This window comes from Vombatus ursinus, unplaced genomic scaffold, assembly GCF_900497805.2.
Source record: "Vombatus ursinus unplaced genomic scaffold, bare-nosed wombat genome assembly UNPS02014798.1, whole genome shotgun sequence".
Taxonomy (NCBI): domain Eukaryota; kingdom Metazoa; phylum Chordata; class Mammalia; order Diprotodontia; family Vombatidae; genus Vombatus; species Vombatus ursinus.
This window is the reverse complement of record NW_020954576.1, coordinates 84,931,769-84,948,636: the sequence shown is the minus strand read 5'-3', so window position 1 is coordinate 84,948,636 and position 16,868 is coordinate 84,931,769. Positions and strand designations below refer to the sequence as shown.

The 16,868-nt window shown below is 35.9% G+C and overlaps 1 long non-coding RNA gene across 1 annotated transcript in view; it reads right to left on the bottom strand.

Moving 5' to 3' along the window:
* Positions 1-6,714: 6,714 nt before the first annotated feature.
* LOC114049512 overlaps positions 6,715-16,868 on the bottom strand; it is a 56,639-nt gene continuing 46,485 nt past the window's right edge. Inside the window, exons 3-4 of the long non-coding RNA XR_003569870.1 lie at positions 15,766-15,941; positions 6,715-6,925 (exon numbers count right to left, since the gene is read on the bottom strand). This is a non-coding gene — a long non-coding RNA (uncharacterized LOC114049512). The remainder of the gene's footprint in view (positions 6,926-15,765; positions 15,942-16,868) is intronic.

Genomic DNA, 16,868 nt, shown 5'->3' with positions numbered 1-16,868 from the left:
TGACACATGCAAAAATGAAATACCTTATATCTTCACAGAAAGGAAATGGCTGGTTGTTGATGTGGGAATCATTTCCAAATCATCTGTCTCTCTATAGTTAGACCATCAGCATGTTAAGAATCAAAACCAATGTCAAATTATAAGGATAAAAATGAAAAGTTATGGTCTGCAATAGAAACACCTTCCATGTGATCCATTTAAACAAGCTAGGTTATTAAAACAAAAACAGAAACAAACACACAAAAAAATGAGTAGCAGAACAGATATGGATAGGGCTTTTATATGGAAGCTTAAAATGATATAAAGTGACTGCCACAAGGAGGAAGCCAAAGAGTGCAGGAACTACCTTTGTCTGCAAATATTTGCTCTCTCTTGCTAAGTAGAGAACTGTTGCAACAAAGGAAAAGGATGGGGTAAATTATGAGCTAATTTATAGATTGTGCAGAAGAGGGTGGGGAAGATTTTCAGCAGTACTGCCTTATAAAACAGTGAGAATTTGGTGGATAGGAAATAGAAGTTATAAGAAAATTTGGCATGAGACCTAAGTAAGCCGCATCATCCCAAGAGCATTTAAGGATTAAAAGAGGAGGAAAGTAAACACAAGAAAAATGTTTAAAAAAATGTAAAATAATAATAGTTAACATTTAAGTAATGCTTTAAAGTTTGCAAAGTATTTCACATGTATTACCTCATTTTATCCTCACAACAATCCTGTGAGGTTGCTGCTATTATTATCCCAGTTTTATAGATTGAAGAAACAGGAAAAGAGAGATTGAGCCCAGGGTCAAACAGCTAATAAATGTCTAATGCAGGACTCAAACTTAAGTTTTTTCCCTTCTGACATTAAAGCTAGTGTTCTATTTACTTTGCCACCTGGCTGCCTCAAGATACCTGTAACAAACATTTTTTTCCATCTACAACAGTGGAGTCACCCATATTTAGATGTTGATATCAAAGACCCTGATGTGAACCACAGGGAAATAGAAACGTTCTTAAAGAAAACATTGATTGCAAGGACAGCTAAGCTAGAACAAGTATATACTAAAGGGAATCTAGAAATGCTATAGTCCTGAGGACACTGAAATACTGACTCCAAAAAGTCTCTGAAAGAGGGGAAGATGATGGGCAGAATGATTGGAACAAATAATACTTCTCATTACTAAAAATCAATAGGACATCAATAATTACTTTTTCTTACATCTACTTCTTCACCTCTCTGAATTATTTGTGAGTAATTTATACCATATCATGGACATCTTTGGTGAACATGTGAGAGAATAAACAGAATAAGAATCTACAACAGCCCACATCTTTGTAGTCATGCAAATAACTGAAAGTTTAGGTTAAAACAAGATCCCTATCTTGATTCTTGATTTGTTGGCTTTTTCCTATAAACATATTTTACCCAATAAACAAAATGCTGCCCAAACAGCTGTCCCCTAACAAGAATCATTTTCTCACATGTGCACACACAATAAAGATATAGACTTCCCTGAAAAGCACAGCAAGAAGGAGAACTTTTTCAGTAAATTTTGGATTACTAATAACCAGAAAGGGATAAAATAAGGAGATGGGGGGTTTTCTGATTCATATTGTCATGGAGGATTCCCAACTCATAACATAGTTGGAAGATTCTCTTTATATGTTGAGGTCATCCAGGTATGGCTACTTGAAAAAAAACCATAAAGACAGAATATTGCATAGCCTCTTAAATCAGATCATCAGTGGCTCCAAAGAAGTTGGCCTAACAAATCATATAGGAGAAAAATAAATGGATGAAGGGTGCATCTGTCCCCTACCATGATATGCAATTGAATGAAAGGATCATAGAATTAGTCCTTCAGGATATGTATCTTCAATAGATGTCACATGTGAACAATGACCTGTGCCTAGAACTGAAGAGAGAGAAGCCAGTGATCTATGTTGCACTTATGAAATTGTGCAGCATTTTTATAACTTCAAAATTCTCCATGAACCAAATAAACATGTTTTGATGCCAAAATTCTTTCAGTGATGCTATAGAGCCTATGGGCAGTATAATTTCTGATGAATCAAAATTGCATTAACAAAAAAGAGAAAGAGGAAATCAATGAATGGAGGATGGAACTTTAAAAAAATGAGAAAAACCCACACATTTTAAAAATCCTAATTAAATGCTAAAACATAAATCCTGAAAATTAAGGAAGGGATTAACAAAACTGAAAACAAAAATATTTTACAAATACAAACAGGAACTGTTTTTAAAAACAGTAGGTAATCATTAGCTAATTTGATTAAAAAGAAAGAGAAAAACCAAATTATCAGTATAAAAAATGAAAAAACAAAAATTCACAAAACCGAAGGAAAAAAAGGAATATTATTAGAAACTATTTTTTTTGCTTAGCAATATGCCAATAATCCTAACATCTTAATAAAATAAATGAATAGTTAGAAAAATATAAAATAACCATATTAGCAAAAAAAGAAATAAAGGTTTTAACAATCCATTCTCAGGAAAAAAAATTGAATATGCTGTAAATGATATCCCAAAGGGAAAATGTCCCATATGCATTCACTAGGGAATTCCATCAAACATTTAAAGAACAATGAATTCCAATACTACACTAACTGTTTGCAAAATAGCAAATTAAAGGATTCTACCAAATTCCTCATGTGAGATAAATATAATCTTAAAACCTAAATTGGAGAGAGGGAAAAAAAGAAGAAAACTATTGACTAAAACTTCTAATGAACATTGAGGCAAAAATTTTAAATAAAATATTAGCAGAGACTACAGTATCATGTCATAAATATTATATACTATGACCAAGTTGAATTCACACCAGTAGTGTAAGGCTGGCTTAATATGAGGAAAATTATAAAGATAATTAACCTTATTGATGGTAAGAATGATGAAAATCATAAGATTATATCAATAGACCCAGAAAAAGCTTTTGACAAAAATATAATACCCATTTCTGTAAAAAACCAAAACATTAAAAATAGGAATAAGTAGATTTTTCTTTAACACTTCCCTTCACATAGTAAACAATATGTATCTAAACCCAAGAATGAATATGATACGTAACAGGGATAATCTTGAGTCCTTTTCAATAAGATTAAGGGTGAAGCAAACTATCTATTGTCACCTCTTCTATTTGACATAGTACTAGAAATGCTAGTAAATTGCCATGGCAATAAGATAAGAAAAAGAAACTGATGAAATAAGCATATGTAAAGAAGAAATAAAAATAGGTGGTGGTGTATTTAGAGAAACCTAGAGAGCCAACAAAACAGTAATTTAATCAATTAATAATTTCAAAAATATTTCATTATACAAAATAAATCCACACACAGCATCTGATAGGAAAATATATATTACATATATGTGTGTGTGTGTCAGTAAAAATTCCATTTACAAAACTGCAGAATACACAAAATACTTATAAGTCTACCTACCAAGGTTCACACAAGCACTAGATAAATACAACTAAGAAATATTGCTTACAGAAATAGACATAAATAATTGGAAAAATATTAATTTATCATGGGTAGGTCAAGGCAATATAATAAAAACAACAGATAAACAATAAAATAAAAAACAACAGAACCTAAATTAATTTACTTTTTTTAGTGCTGTACAAATAGAACTCTCAAAAATATTTTATAATGCTCACAAAATAGTAGTAGAATTCATCTTGAGAAACAAAAAGTCAAGGATGTCAATGTTAATGATGAAGAGAAATGTGGAAAGGAAAATGGTCCATCAATAACAGATTTCAAACTCTACTACAAAGTAGCAATCATTAAAAAAAATTAGGCACTGGTTTTAAAAAAGAGGGAGAGATCTATCAGTGGTGCATTTGAGAAATACAATACACAAAAACAGAAACAGAGTAACATAGTTTTTGAGACACCCAAAGACCCTACTTTTTAAGGGTAGGACTCACTATTTGACAAAAACTTCTGGGAAAACTGGGTAGCAGCCTGGCAGAAATTAGGTTTGCACTAATATCTCACACCATACACTAAGATAAAGTCCAAATGGACATATGACCTAGATATAAAAAGTCACATACTAAACAAATTAAGGGAGCAAGGCAAACATTACCTTTTGAACCTATGGATAGAGGAAGGAATTCATGACTAAACAAGTGATAGGAAGGATAATGCAAGATAAAATGGACAATTTCAATTAAAATCTAAAAATTTTTGCACAAACAAATCTAATAAAGCTATGATTAGAAGGGAATCAATTAACTGGGGAAAAAATCTTTGTACTTAGTTCCTCTGATAAAGATCTCCTTTCCAAGATACATAAAAACTGATTCAAATTTATCAAAATAAGAAACATTCCCCAATAGATAAAGAGTCTAAGGATATCAACAGGCAGTTCTGCAAGGAAGATATGGTCTGTCCATAGCCATATGAAAAAAAAATGTTCCAAATCACTAAGAATTAAAAATGTAAAATGAACACACCTCTGAGGTTCTATTTCACACCCATCAGAATGGCAAACATGACCAAAAAATCAAATGACAGTGTTGGGGAAGGCACTGTGGGAAAAGTCACATTGATGTACTATTGATGGAGCTGTGAATTGGCCCAAGTGTTCTGGAAAGCAATTTAGGTTATAACTAAGAAGTTACTAAACAGTGCATTCCTTTCAATTAGTGATACCACAGCCAATGTTATTCCTCAAAGAAATCAAAGAAAGAATGAAAGTTCTTAGATGTACAAAAAATATGAATAGCAGCTGCGTGTGTGTGTGTGAGAGAGAGAGAGAGAGAGACAGAGAAAGAAACCCCCCCACCCCTAAACAAAAAAAGGTGTCCATTAATTGGACAATGGCTGAGCAAATTATGGTATCTGAATGTAATAGAATAACTCTTGTGCTATTAGAAATGAAATTTTGGAAGACTTTTATCAATTGATGCAAAGTGAAGTAAGTAGAACCAAAAGAACAATTTATACTCTAACATTAATACTATAAAATGATTAACTATGATCAACTAAATGATTAACTATGATTTCAGAAGACTGATAAAGAATAATGATGACTACCTCATGACAGAGAGATACTGGACTAATATGCAGAATAAGAAATGCATTTTTAGATATGACCAATGTGGGAATTTATTTTGCTTGACTAACCTTATCTGTATAAAGGGTTTTCTTCTTCCCTTCATCCTTCACTCTTTCACCCTTTCCTCCTTCTTCTTTCCCTCTTCCCTTTTTCCTCACCTGCCTTCTTTCCTTTTCTTTCTTTCTTTCTTTCTTTCTTTCTTTCTTTCTTTCTTTCTTTCTTCCTTCCTTCCTTTCTTTCTTTCTTTCTTTCTTCCTTTCTTCCTTCCTTCCTTCCTTTCTTTATTTTGGGGGGGAGTGGAAGGAGAAAAAAAGAATGATTTATTATTGAAAAAAATATAACTTCAAACAACTCATCATGTATGCTTGGTGATTAAGGAATAGATAATGAATTACGGTAATGTCATATGATAGATTATACTATTAGAATGCATGTGTGATTATAAACTATTTTATGTGTTTCATCATAAAAAATGACAAATGAGAAATTTTTTAAAATATGACAATATCTACATTATTTCATCATAAAAGCAGCAGTCTTTTAGAGTAAATAGTTGGATTTAGAAGGGAACGTCACAAAAGTACTCTTTGTTTTTATTTGGTTAAGATATATTTGCTTTCTTTTTAATTAAAATATAAAAGCTTAAATCTTAGGTTTTATTTGAAGACTTATTCCACATTTAATTTATTTGTTTATTAGTATTTGTTGTGAATATTAAGATTATGATAATAAATCAAGATGCTAGTTTGTAAAAAAAAAAATACAGCTTACCCAAGGGCAGTGAAAAGACACATGATGAGCATAAATAGACTGTAGCTTATTACCAGAGATGATTTTTTTTTTGCAGGAAGCAGCATAAAATATATCATCAAAGAGAAGTAAGACTAGAAAAAGAAGTGGGCTGGTCATGTTGGGACCAAGGAAGTCTCCATGCTGCTTCTGTGCCCTTGTAATATTAACAGACCCATAGAAAAGGTTCTATCTCCATGGGTAAAGCCCCTTTGGAAGATGACATGGATATGAGTCAAAGAGGGTGAAAAGATGTAGAATAATTGAGATTTTCATCCTTGGGGGACATACTCATATCAATGACATCATAGAAGCATTGATGTGTATTTCTGACATTGAACCCAAATCTAAAATTTGATAAAGTTATTAGCAAGTTTGTTTGAGTGACAAAAAGTACTAGTTCTAAAAGAAAGAGCAATATCAATAAATGTTAATTCCCTTCAGGACTGACTAATTGTAGTCCCAATGGGAAGAAAGGGGATGGGCCAAATAATCTTTTAAGGTTTCACTGAGTTGTATGTCCTTTGACCTCAGTTTGAACCCTGGTTTTACCAAAAATGCAACAAGGCAGGACTTATGGGAAAGTAAGAACTGATAGTAATACAGATACTCTAAAATTCAGAATTCATTAATGAAGAACTTGAAAGACAGAAGACACATTAGGAAGGTATCAGCTTTGTAGTATATGATGTACATTTCATGAAGATAACTATATCCCTACCAGACCTAGATCATGGAAACCAACCAAAGTCTCTTTACCCAGAAAACAGAGATGTCAAGTATTCTTTAGAAAATGGGAGTCCAGGGCACAGCATGACTTAATTCAATGATTTATTTGATTAAAATTACAAGACGGGAAGGAAGCTAATGCAAATGCCAGCTGAGATGAATGATATGTTTTTCTGTGTAAGACTGAATGATAATGTCCCAGGAAATTTAGAGCAGCAGAAGGAAGAGACATTCTCTGGATATAGATGTTACAGAACTCTATGCTCTGGCATTTCAGGAGAGGCTATTGTTCTTTCTTCTATCTTCCTCTGGCTAATTTATGCTTCAAAGTTTTGAAGTAACCTGGGGAGGAAAAAGAAAAAAAAAGAAAAAGGAAGCTTCTTCATTTGAACCATGACCCACTGGACTGCTCAATTTATGCCTGAGCCCATCATCTCCTTTGAGGGTTTTCATACAAACTGGCCTTGACCTTCCATGTTCACACACCATGAACACTATGTAATTGCCTCCTGAATTGCACCGTTAATATATTCTAACCCGACCCACAGGAAATAGAGAATATGGAGAACCTTTAGGGCTCTCTTTCCACCTCCTGCCCCCTACCCCACCCCCACCCCACTGCCCTCATTGCAGGCTTCAAGGGGATGGGGGGAAGAGAAAGGGAGACAGATAAACAGAAACAGAGATACATAGACACACACAGAGATTGAAAGCTTAGTGGACCCCAGCAGACACACTGATCACAGCATGACAGCATATTATTCCAGGGGGGCAGCCACAGTTCACAAATGGTCATGCTTACCTCATGACTGGTTTCTCTATCAGGAAAAAAAAAATCATCGTGCTTTGGAAAGCAATGTTGGAAGCAAAATAGCTCAACTCTGGAAACAGAACTCAGGTTTAATCTGCAGGCAGGAGCCCAGAAGTTCTAATTACTATACATTGTTTCCTCCCTATAAGGCCTATGTTCATGAGAAAAAAAGAGGTCCTACCACTGCGGTCTGCATGTCAATGAAGTCCATTGTAAGCTCCCCAGTATAACATAAACTTCCCCTGAACACATAAAATTCTTGGCCTCCTAGAACAGTCTCATAGAAAGAGAGCTCTGTATTTGCTTCAAAAACAGTTACTCTGTTCGGGACTCTAAGTCCCGGCTCAGTTTTAAAAGGCTGGGTCCAACGAAAGTTGATACAGTTCATGTAATTTTAATTAAGGAGAAATTTTTGCACCTTTACGTTTGACAGGGGTATTGTAAGACCGTCCTATTAATACAGAATAATTCTCAAGCCCATAAGTAATTCACTTTGTAAAAATCTTCTAGGCAATAGTATCAGGTCAAAATGAAATCCAAGGACATGAAATAATTGACCTGCCAAGAAGCCACCAAAACATCAGAGCTGGGAGAGTTAGGTAAGAGAACTCATTTGATACCTCAAAATAGCAGCTAACTTGTCACTTTGATGGCTGCAGAAAAAGTGGATAGAGCTATCTGAGGGGGCCTAAAAAGTGACATTGCAGTACAACTGCCAGAAATCCTGAGGGGAAAAAAAATCAGAGAGAAATATTGGCAATGAATGAATAATTCAAGCCTCAGTCAAACATCTTCTATGCAATTTGTCTCAGAGTGCTTTAAAGATTTAAAATAATACCATTTAGGGTGTTTCAAAGAAATGGAAATAAAATAAGGAAGATCATAACTGGTTTTGACCAAGATTTGAAAGGAGATGGGTCTTGATGAAGATGAAGATGAAGTAGATGAAGTAACAAACAGTAAGACAGTTATGGGATCAAAGGCTCCTTGAGAAAAGGGGCTATGGCAGATGCATATTTTGTATCTTCCAAATGCTTATCAATACTTGGGTGGGCCTTTAGACCAGACAAACACTTACGTCACTGGGTGCAAGGATAGGTCATTCATTTTACTCATACTGTATATGCAAAGATAGACATTAAAGATGAAAGGTTAAAAAAATGATACAGTCTCTTTGAAAAATATAACCTCCATTCCTATTAAAAAACATTAGAAAGCATAGGAATCAATGAAGACTTTCTTAAAATAAGTAGTATCTATCTAAAACCAAAAGCAAGAATTATCTTTATGAGGATGAACTTGAAGCTTTCCCAATAAGATCAGGGGTGAAACAGGGATGTGCATTATTACCACTATTATTCAATATTGTGCTAGAAATGCTAACTATAGCAATAAGACAAAAAAAAATTGAAGGAATAAACATAAGCAATGAGGAAACAAAACTATCAGTTTTTGAAGGTATGATAGTATATTTAGAAAACATAAGAGAATCAATTAGAAATCTAGTTGAAATAATTAACAACTTTAGTAAAGTTGCAGGATATAAAATAAACCCACATACGTCATCAGTATTTCTATACCGATAAAACCCAAGAGGAAGAAATAGAAAAAGAAATTTCATTTAAAATAACTGCAGGCAATATTAAATTTTTGGGAACCTACCTGCCAAGACAAACCCAGAACACAATGAACACAATTATAAAACACTCTTCACACAAAGAAAGACAGATTTAAACAAATGGAGAAATATTAAGTGCTCACGGGTAGATTGAGCCTATATAATGAAAATAACAATTACCTTAGTTAATTTACTTACTCAGTGCCATACCAATCAGACTACCAAAGAAATATTTGTAGAGTTAGAAAAAACGATAACAAAATTCATCTAGAAAAATAAAAAATCAAGAATATCAAGGGAATCGATAAAAAAAAAACGTGAAGGAAGGTAGCCTAGCAGTATCAGATTTCAAATTATATTACAAAATGGTAATTGTGAAAACAATCTGGTACTGGCTAAGAAATATGATGGTGGATCAGTGCAATAGATTAGGCATAAAATACATAGTAGTAAATCTCCATAGTAATGAGTAATGTAGTATTTAATAAATCTGAAGATCCAAGCTTTTTTTTTTTTTTTTTGTTACCATTTGCCAAAAACTGCTGGGAAAACTAGAAAGTTGTTTGAAAGAGATTAAGTGAGGAACAAAAAACTCATACCATATACCAAGATAAGGCCAAAATGGATAAGTAATTTAGACATAAATTTCAATAATTTGTTTTTAGTCATGCCTGGCCCTTTGTGACCCCATTTGGGGTTTGCTGCCAGTGATATTAGAGTGGTTTGCCACTTCCTTCTCCAGCTCATTTTATAGATGAGGAACTGAGACCAACAGGGTGAAGTGACTGGCCCAGGGGTCACACAACTAGTAACTGTCTGAGGCCATGTTTGAACTCAGGAAGATGAGTCTTCCTGACCCCAGGTCAAGCACTATATCCACAGTGCCACTAGCTGCCCTTTAGATACAAATAGGTGTTACTTTTACCCATATTTTACAGATAAGGAAACTGAGGTCCACAGGGTGACTTGCTCAAGGTCATATAGATAGTAAATATCAAAAGTAGGATTTGGATCCAGGTTTTCTGACTCCAGAGTCATAATTCATTTCACTATACGTGCTGCTCCCCACCAAGTCATATAATACAAGTAAAAAAAATGCAGAGTTGGGATTTAAACTCAGGTCCTCTGATTGAAAAGTCAGTATTTTTTTTTCCAAATGTAATATGATGTATGAACTCCTTTTATCCTGACTATTTACTGGCCTGTTGCCCCACAGGGTAGTATCAGGATGATGGATTCACAGAGAATTTCAGAACATGTAGCAACCTACATAGGACTAGGCTTTTAAAAATAGGAGCTGAGGAGATGAAGGGAACAAAAGTTGAATGGTACAGATAAATGAGTGGCTACACACAAGAGACCTGGACTTAGGTCCCCAGAGGAAAAGCATCTGCTACCAGAGGTGCTCTGACCAGTGCCTAAGAGCACTGCACACACTGAGCACTCAAGAATGGTGTTCCTGCTTTCCTTATGTAAGAATAAATATTATGCTCTGGCATGTTCATTTTTAGGTAGCACATGTTCGGGGTGTAGAGAGAAGAGAGTTGAAGAAGTAACGGTAAACAGATGAGACTTTAGAGACTGGGACATTAATTCCCAAGTTATTAGATTTTTATATATTATTATTTCCACAGGAACCCTAATAGAGAAGGAGCATATGGCTTCACTCTCATACAGAAAAGAAAAGCTAAAACACAGAAAGGAATAAACAAAGTGGTGAAGTGGAAAGAATTCTGAAATCAGAGGAACTGAGCTTGAAACTTAGGTCTACATCTAAATATAAGCATGATCTTGGGTAGGTCTTCGAGCCCCCGTTTTCTCAGTTCTAAGATGAAGGAATTATATAAGATGATCCCACATTTCTCTCCAGCTCTAGAAACTATGAATCTGTCTCTTATCAAAAAGGTAGGCTGTAAATAACAGGATTTTTTAAGGTTCTACTACAGTCCTTGAATAATGAATTCTTGTTCAAACGTGGGTCATTATTCTTAGTGAGGTAAATTGGGTCTCAAAGTTTATGTACAGTTAGCACCTGTAGAATTCTACTTAATTACTTGCTTTATTTATAGGGATTTCATGGACTGCTTATTAGATAGATTCTATTATGTAACTTCATTATTGTGCTTGAAGTGGACTTCTAGAACATCATTGTTATACCTACATTTCTTTGTAAATACAGAGACGCAATTCAAATATATAAATTTATGCGGTATTATGTAATGCTTCAGATTGTGCACATATCTGCTTACCTTTATGAGTGGGACCAGAACACAGAACCTTTGGTTTCTTACTTCTTTTGGGGTCTAAGGGTCTCTCTGACTAGTTAGAAAGAAAATCAAGGGTCTAGGCTTAAAGCACAGAAAAGAGGAGAAAGAATAGATGTTAGCATCACAAAGTTCAATCTTTCAAGAATCATTAATTTCATCTGCGAAGCTAGTCCTATCACCGACACTGATAGAAATCACTCAGTGTCTTAATAATTTGTCATCATGAGCTTATGTAGATTAAAAAAAAATTCTCTCTTGTTGGCCAATTTTCTGGTGATAAGCCTTTTTATATTAAGTTAGACTTGTCCCTCTAAGACAATCCATTGCTGGATCTGTACTCCAAGTCTATTTAGCAGAGAACTTGTTAGAGCTTTGAGTAGCCTTTGAGAAGCCTGGGTCACTTCTAAATCATGACAAAGCTACAAGGTCACTTAAAACACAATGTTCTTAGACCTGAAGGGAAGAAGAAAAGGAGGGAAAGTTTTCAAAATGGGATGTATTAAGCAAACCCATTCCTGGAGCTGAAGAGTGGATCTGCTTCTTTTAAAATATTGGTGACCTTTCCCCAATTTTAATTGGGTATAAGCTTCCCACAGCATGCTTTGTCCAACAATTATTTCAGAACTCTGCATTTTTTCTGGCTCAGTCAAGTCATTTTTGTTATTTATACAAGGAGAGAGCCAGACCATGATCACTCAAGAAAGTTTCACAGACATACCTCCTATGAAAGTGGAAGACAGCTGTATAATTTTACCACTTTAATGAGAAGACAAAGAAGAAATTTGGGTTAAAACAACAGAGGAGAAAGATAAATGAAAGTTAAGTACAATTAGGAGAGGGTGGCACAAAGTTAGGAGACTGATGAAGATATAGTTAGAAGAACATAGTGACCAACATGTGATGGGAATATACTAGAAATGAATATGGCAAAATCCTTCCATCATCTTGCCTAGTGGCAACATTCTTTCCCATGGAAATGTGTTTTCCCAAAGTTTCTTCAGGTTAGTAATATTAATCTACAGTGACATAACTGTCTCTAGAAGCCCAACAAATAAAGCAGGCCTATGGCCCTAAATCACTGAACCGCAGAATTCGAAAGTGGCTACCCAGCTTAATCAATGCATAAGAGAAATCCCCATGACAACATGCCCAACAAGTAATTGTCCAAATTCTGCTCGAAGACCTCCAAGAAGAGGGATTTTGCTTCCAAAGCAATCCACTCCATTTTGCAAATTGAGCTATTCAAATTGTTAGGAAATTTTCCCTGACATCAGACTTAAGTTTGCCTCTTTGAAACTTCTACCCTCTCCCTCAGCTTCTGCTCTCTGGGACAGAACAAAACAAATCTAATTCCCCTTCTTTGTTAGAGCTCTTAAAATAGTTGAAAAAGATCATGTTCCCCTGAATCTTCCTATAAGCTAAATACACCCAGCGCCTTCAACCAGCCCTCATGTGTCATATATTCAAGGCTCTTCATCATTCTTGTAGTCTTCCTTTGGACACTTTTCAGACTATCTAGGTCCTTCTTAGACTGTGGTGTCCAGAACAGAATACAATAGTCTATATTAAGTCTGACAAATAAAGGACAGAGTACAGTGAACCTATCACTCCCCTATTCCTGGAAGCTCTGTCCCATTTGATGAACTCTAAATCCCATTACTTTTTTTTTTTTGGCTGCCATATCGCACTGCTGACTTATGTTGAGCTCATAGTCCACTAAACAGCCCAGATCTTTTTCAAAACAGTCTATCTACACCTCCCTCACCTTCAACTCAGTGAAGCTGAATCAATGAATTGATTGAATTAATGAATCCTCTGGATTCAGAAGGGAGCAAGGAAAGTGAAAGTTTGAGGGGGCTACAATCCTAGTACCTCTTGGTTTCTCAATCCCTGAAGTAAATATTTGTCTCAGGCCTGACTTATAGAAGAATATCTAATGTCACACTTTTTTTCGTGGTAAGTTTCATATTGTTTTTTTAAAGACAAAACCATCCATCCACCTTGCTGTATTATTGCATAAACTGTCCTTTAGTTATCATAAAATAACCCAAGGCAGCAGTAGCAGAAGGAGCCAGGTGTCCCAGCCTGTTCTTTTGGTGGCTGATTAAACTATGGCATCTAATTAACCTACTTGCATGGAGTCCTTGGAAACAGTACAGTCACAGTGCTAGGAGGCCCCAAGCTAACTTTCCTTGCATATTATTCTGCTTCCCTTTTCCTTCTTATGGAAACTATCCTAGTTACGCAGTCCTCTGTCCTGGTTTTTTTATTATGAACTTAACAAACATGAACATTCTTTCAATATATAGTTATAAACAGAAAAAAGAATTGTATACAAAATCTGTGAGCTTCTTTTACATATAGCTCGGTTTTTAAGTGTGTATTAAATCTAACATGACAAACCCTGCTTTACTTATCTGACCCTCTTCTGAACTTCTGTAGTTTTTTTCTTGTATTTTTTTAAACTTATGATTAAATTTTTTTTCTTTCTTTAGCATCACTATCTCTACTCACGAATCCCTCCCTGTCCCCAAATGGAAGCCAACTCTGCGTTGTAACCCATAACTAGAGTCAAGCAAAATGAACCACCTCATTGGTCATTTCTAAAGAATACATGTATCATTCGGCACCTCTAATCGACCACCTCTCTGCAGAGAGATAGTGTTTTGTTATCAGTCTTCTGAAGTTACGTTAGGACACACGTGAAATAATAATAACCCGTGATAACCTTTTAAGAAACAGAACAGCACTCTTCTTGTCTTTAGGTCCTCCAAGAATACCATATGCCATGTATTCATAGGAATGGAGTTGTTTTCTACAATTTGTGATAAAATAAGCATCCTGAGGTTTCAGTGTTTGATGTCTCCTCTTGTCCTTTATGGTCTTTGTGTGTCTAAAACCGAACCGACAACTCCAATGTTCCCTTTGACAAATCTCTCTCCCTCTGCCTCCCTCTCTCTTTCTCTCTCTCACTCTCTCTGTCTCTCTCTCTCTCTCTGTCTCTCTCTCGACTGGTCACTGTATGTAACTCTTGAGAAGAAGATTTGATGTCTGAGTTTGACCATTCTACACAGTATGAGATTCTCTATTTCTTAGTAGGATGTAAGAAGAACGCTTCTGTTTCTGGGTGAGAGAGTCAGAGAGTCCTGTCCCATTTGGAAAAGAAGCAAGGGCACCAGAGAGTAGGGGAAAAAAATATCTATCCTGCCAGCTGCCCATAAGGGGGAGCCAGAGAGCTCTCTGAACAGCCCCTGAAAAAGTCTTGGGGGAAAACACACTATGTGCCCCTCTCACAAAGGCTGTTGTGGAGAAAATGTTGGAAGGACTTTTAGAATCCTGACACACACAGTGGAGAAAGTGGGGGAGGGGAGTTTTGAGAAGGTTCATTCACAGGCCTAAAAGAGTCTGTTGCTCTAAAAATATTGCCTAGAGTTGGTAGTGAGGCATAGCAACATAGCAACCCAAACTGAATTGACCCTCTTCTTATTTCTCCAAATCATGCCGAGGGAGTTTAGCTGACCCTGTCAAAGTGCTCAATGCTGCTGAATGCATGCCAGTTGTATAAACTTAAGTGTAACATAAATACTTAGGGGAAACTAGACATTTCATGCAGTAAAGGTAAGAGCAGAGACAAGGTAATGTGGTATCATATAAATGGGGCACTAGATTTAGAATGGAAGGGTCTGGGTTCAAATCCTTGCTCTGATAGTTTCTTTATGACAGACAGTAAATCACCTCTCTCTTGGCCTCAGTTTCGTCATCCATAACATGAGAAACCTGGACCACATGATTTCTAAGGAAGCTTTTCTAGGAAGCTGCAAAAGAGTGGGTCTGGAATCCAAATATCAGGGTTCAAATCTTGCCTGTGAAGATACCTAGATGAATTGGTCAAGTCACTGATCCTCCCTAGGCAAGCCGTTTGGCCTTTCAGTTTCTTTATCTTTAAAATGGGTGGAGTTGGACTAGTTAGGCTCTAAGGTCTTGAGCTCTTGCTCTGTGATTTAAAATTCTCTAATGGCGTAGAACTTCTAAATTTTAAATCCTCCAGAAGGTGCTATTCTTTATTCTGTGTATGTATGTGTGTATTAATTTTAATTTAGATTGATAAGCCTCTTAAACTTAGAATTGTATTACGTTGATTTTGGTTAAAGCGGCCACATAGTGAAGTAGAGAGGGGGACCGAGGTGACCTGCGTTCCAATCCCAGCTCTGTCACTGACTATATTTGGGTAAGCTTCTCTGAACCTTAGTATCCTTACCTGAAAAGTGGCACAGCTAGATTCTATGATCTTTTTGAATTATCAAATGTTAGAACTAGAAGGAACCCAAGCACCATTCCCTCTTGACAACGCTTCTTGTTTGAACTTACATTAGCCAGGATTGTTGGGCAAATCTGACTCAGGTCAGTCCGGTGGTTCAAGTTTGGGATTGGAATGAAATAAGATACTCCAAGACTATTCAAAACTTAACAAAAAGAGTTTGTTTACCAGGAAAGACACACATCAAAGACAAAGCACAAAGATGTTGCCCCCTTTCGTTCCATGTGGAGAGCATCTGGTCAGCAGGGTGGGATGGGCCAGATGAATATGGTGATTTGAACGGCGGTGAGACATCTGTCAAGTCTGAGAGGAACTCACTCCTGGGGGGCTGGCTTTTCAGGTGACTGAAAGATATGTCAACAGATGGAGTTTTAGATGGAGTTTTAGAACCAATCAAGTCTCAATGACAGCTTCTCTATCTTTTAGGGGAAAAAAAATTCTCAGCCCATGCAGCTGGGACCCTAGTGGAAGTTACTCCTAGTACCTCAAACATCCAGATTTCCAAACTTCACACTTATTACATGAAAGAGTAGTAATTTCATGGTCACCCTTGCTATACTTTCCCTCTCTGTTTACATTAGCATGATCTGTTTCTTGATGGAGGAAAGAGATGGGAGGTAATGCTCTAATGACTAGAGAATTTAGTCTAAAGCCAACAATACCTCCTCTTCCTTTAGCTGCGGAACACAAGAAAAACCATTTTCAGAACTGTGAGACACTGATGTTTTTTTAGACAGCCATATTCTGTCCTTTCTATGCACAGCTAAACTCCTTCCATTCTTTGGTGGAATGGGTTTGCTTCCTGAATATTGCAGGTGTTTACTTCTTGTGTAGAAATACATATATACATGTATATGTATATTTATATGAATAGATATGTATGCATGTTCAAGCTGCCTCATCCCTCCTTGAAGTAGTTGCAGTTCAGTTACCTAAAAATCAGGAATTTCATACTTATACTAGGTATTCGGCAGGCCTATCCAGGTCTCTCGTCTCTGCAAGAATCTTTTCTCAGTACAGACGGGTCATTCAAACATCCAGAAAGAAGTCACGTGTGTATACACACACACATGAGTACATGCTTTAAAAAGACAGTTAAGTAAACCACAAGATTGCCACAGAGCATAATGAAGGAATTTTTGTTCGTCTTTCCTGAACCGGATGGCCAGCAATATTTTTGTTGCTGCATCTTGGAAAGAGAATATTTCCATCCAAACACACATTTCAGATCGTAATTTCTCTCTCTTCTGGGGGCTTCTGCATTTTGTCAA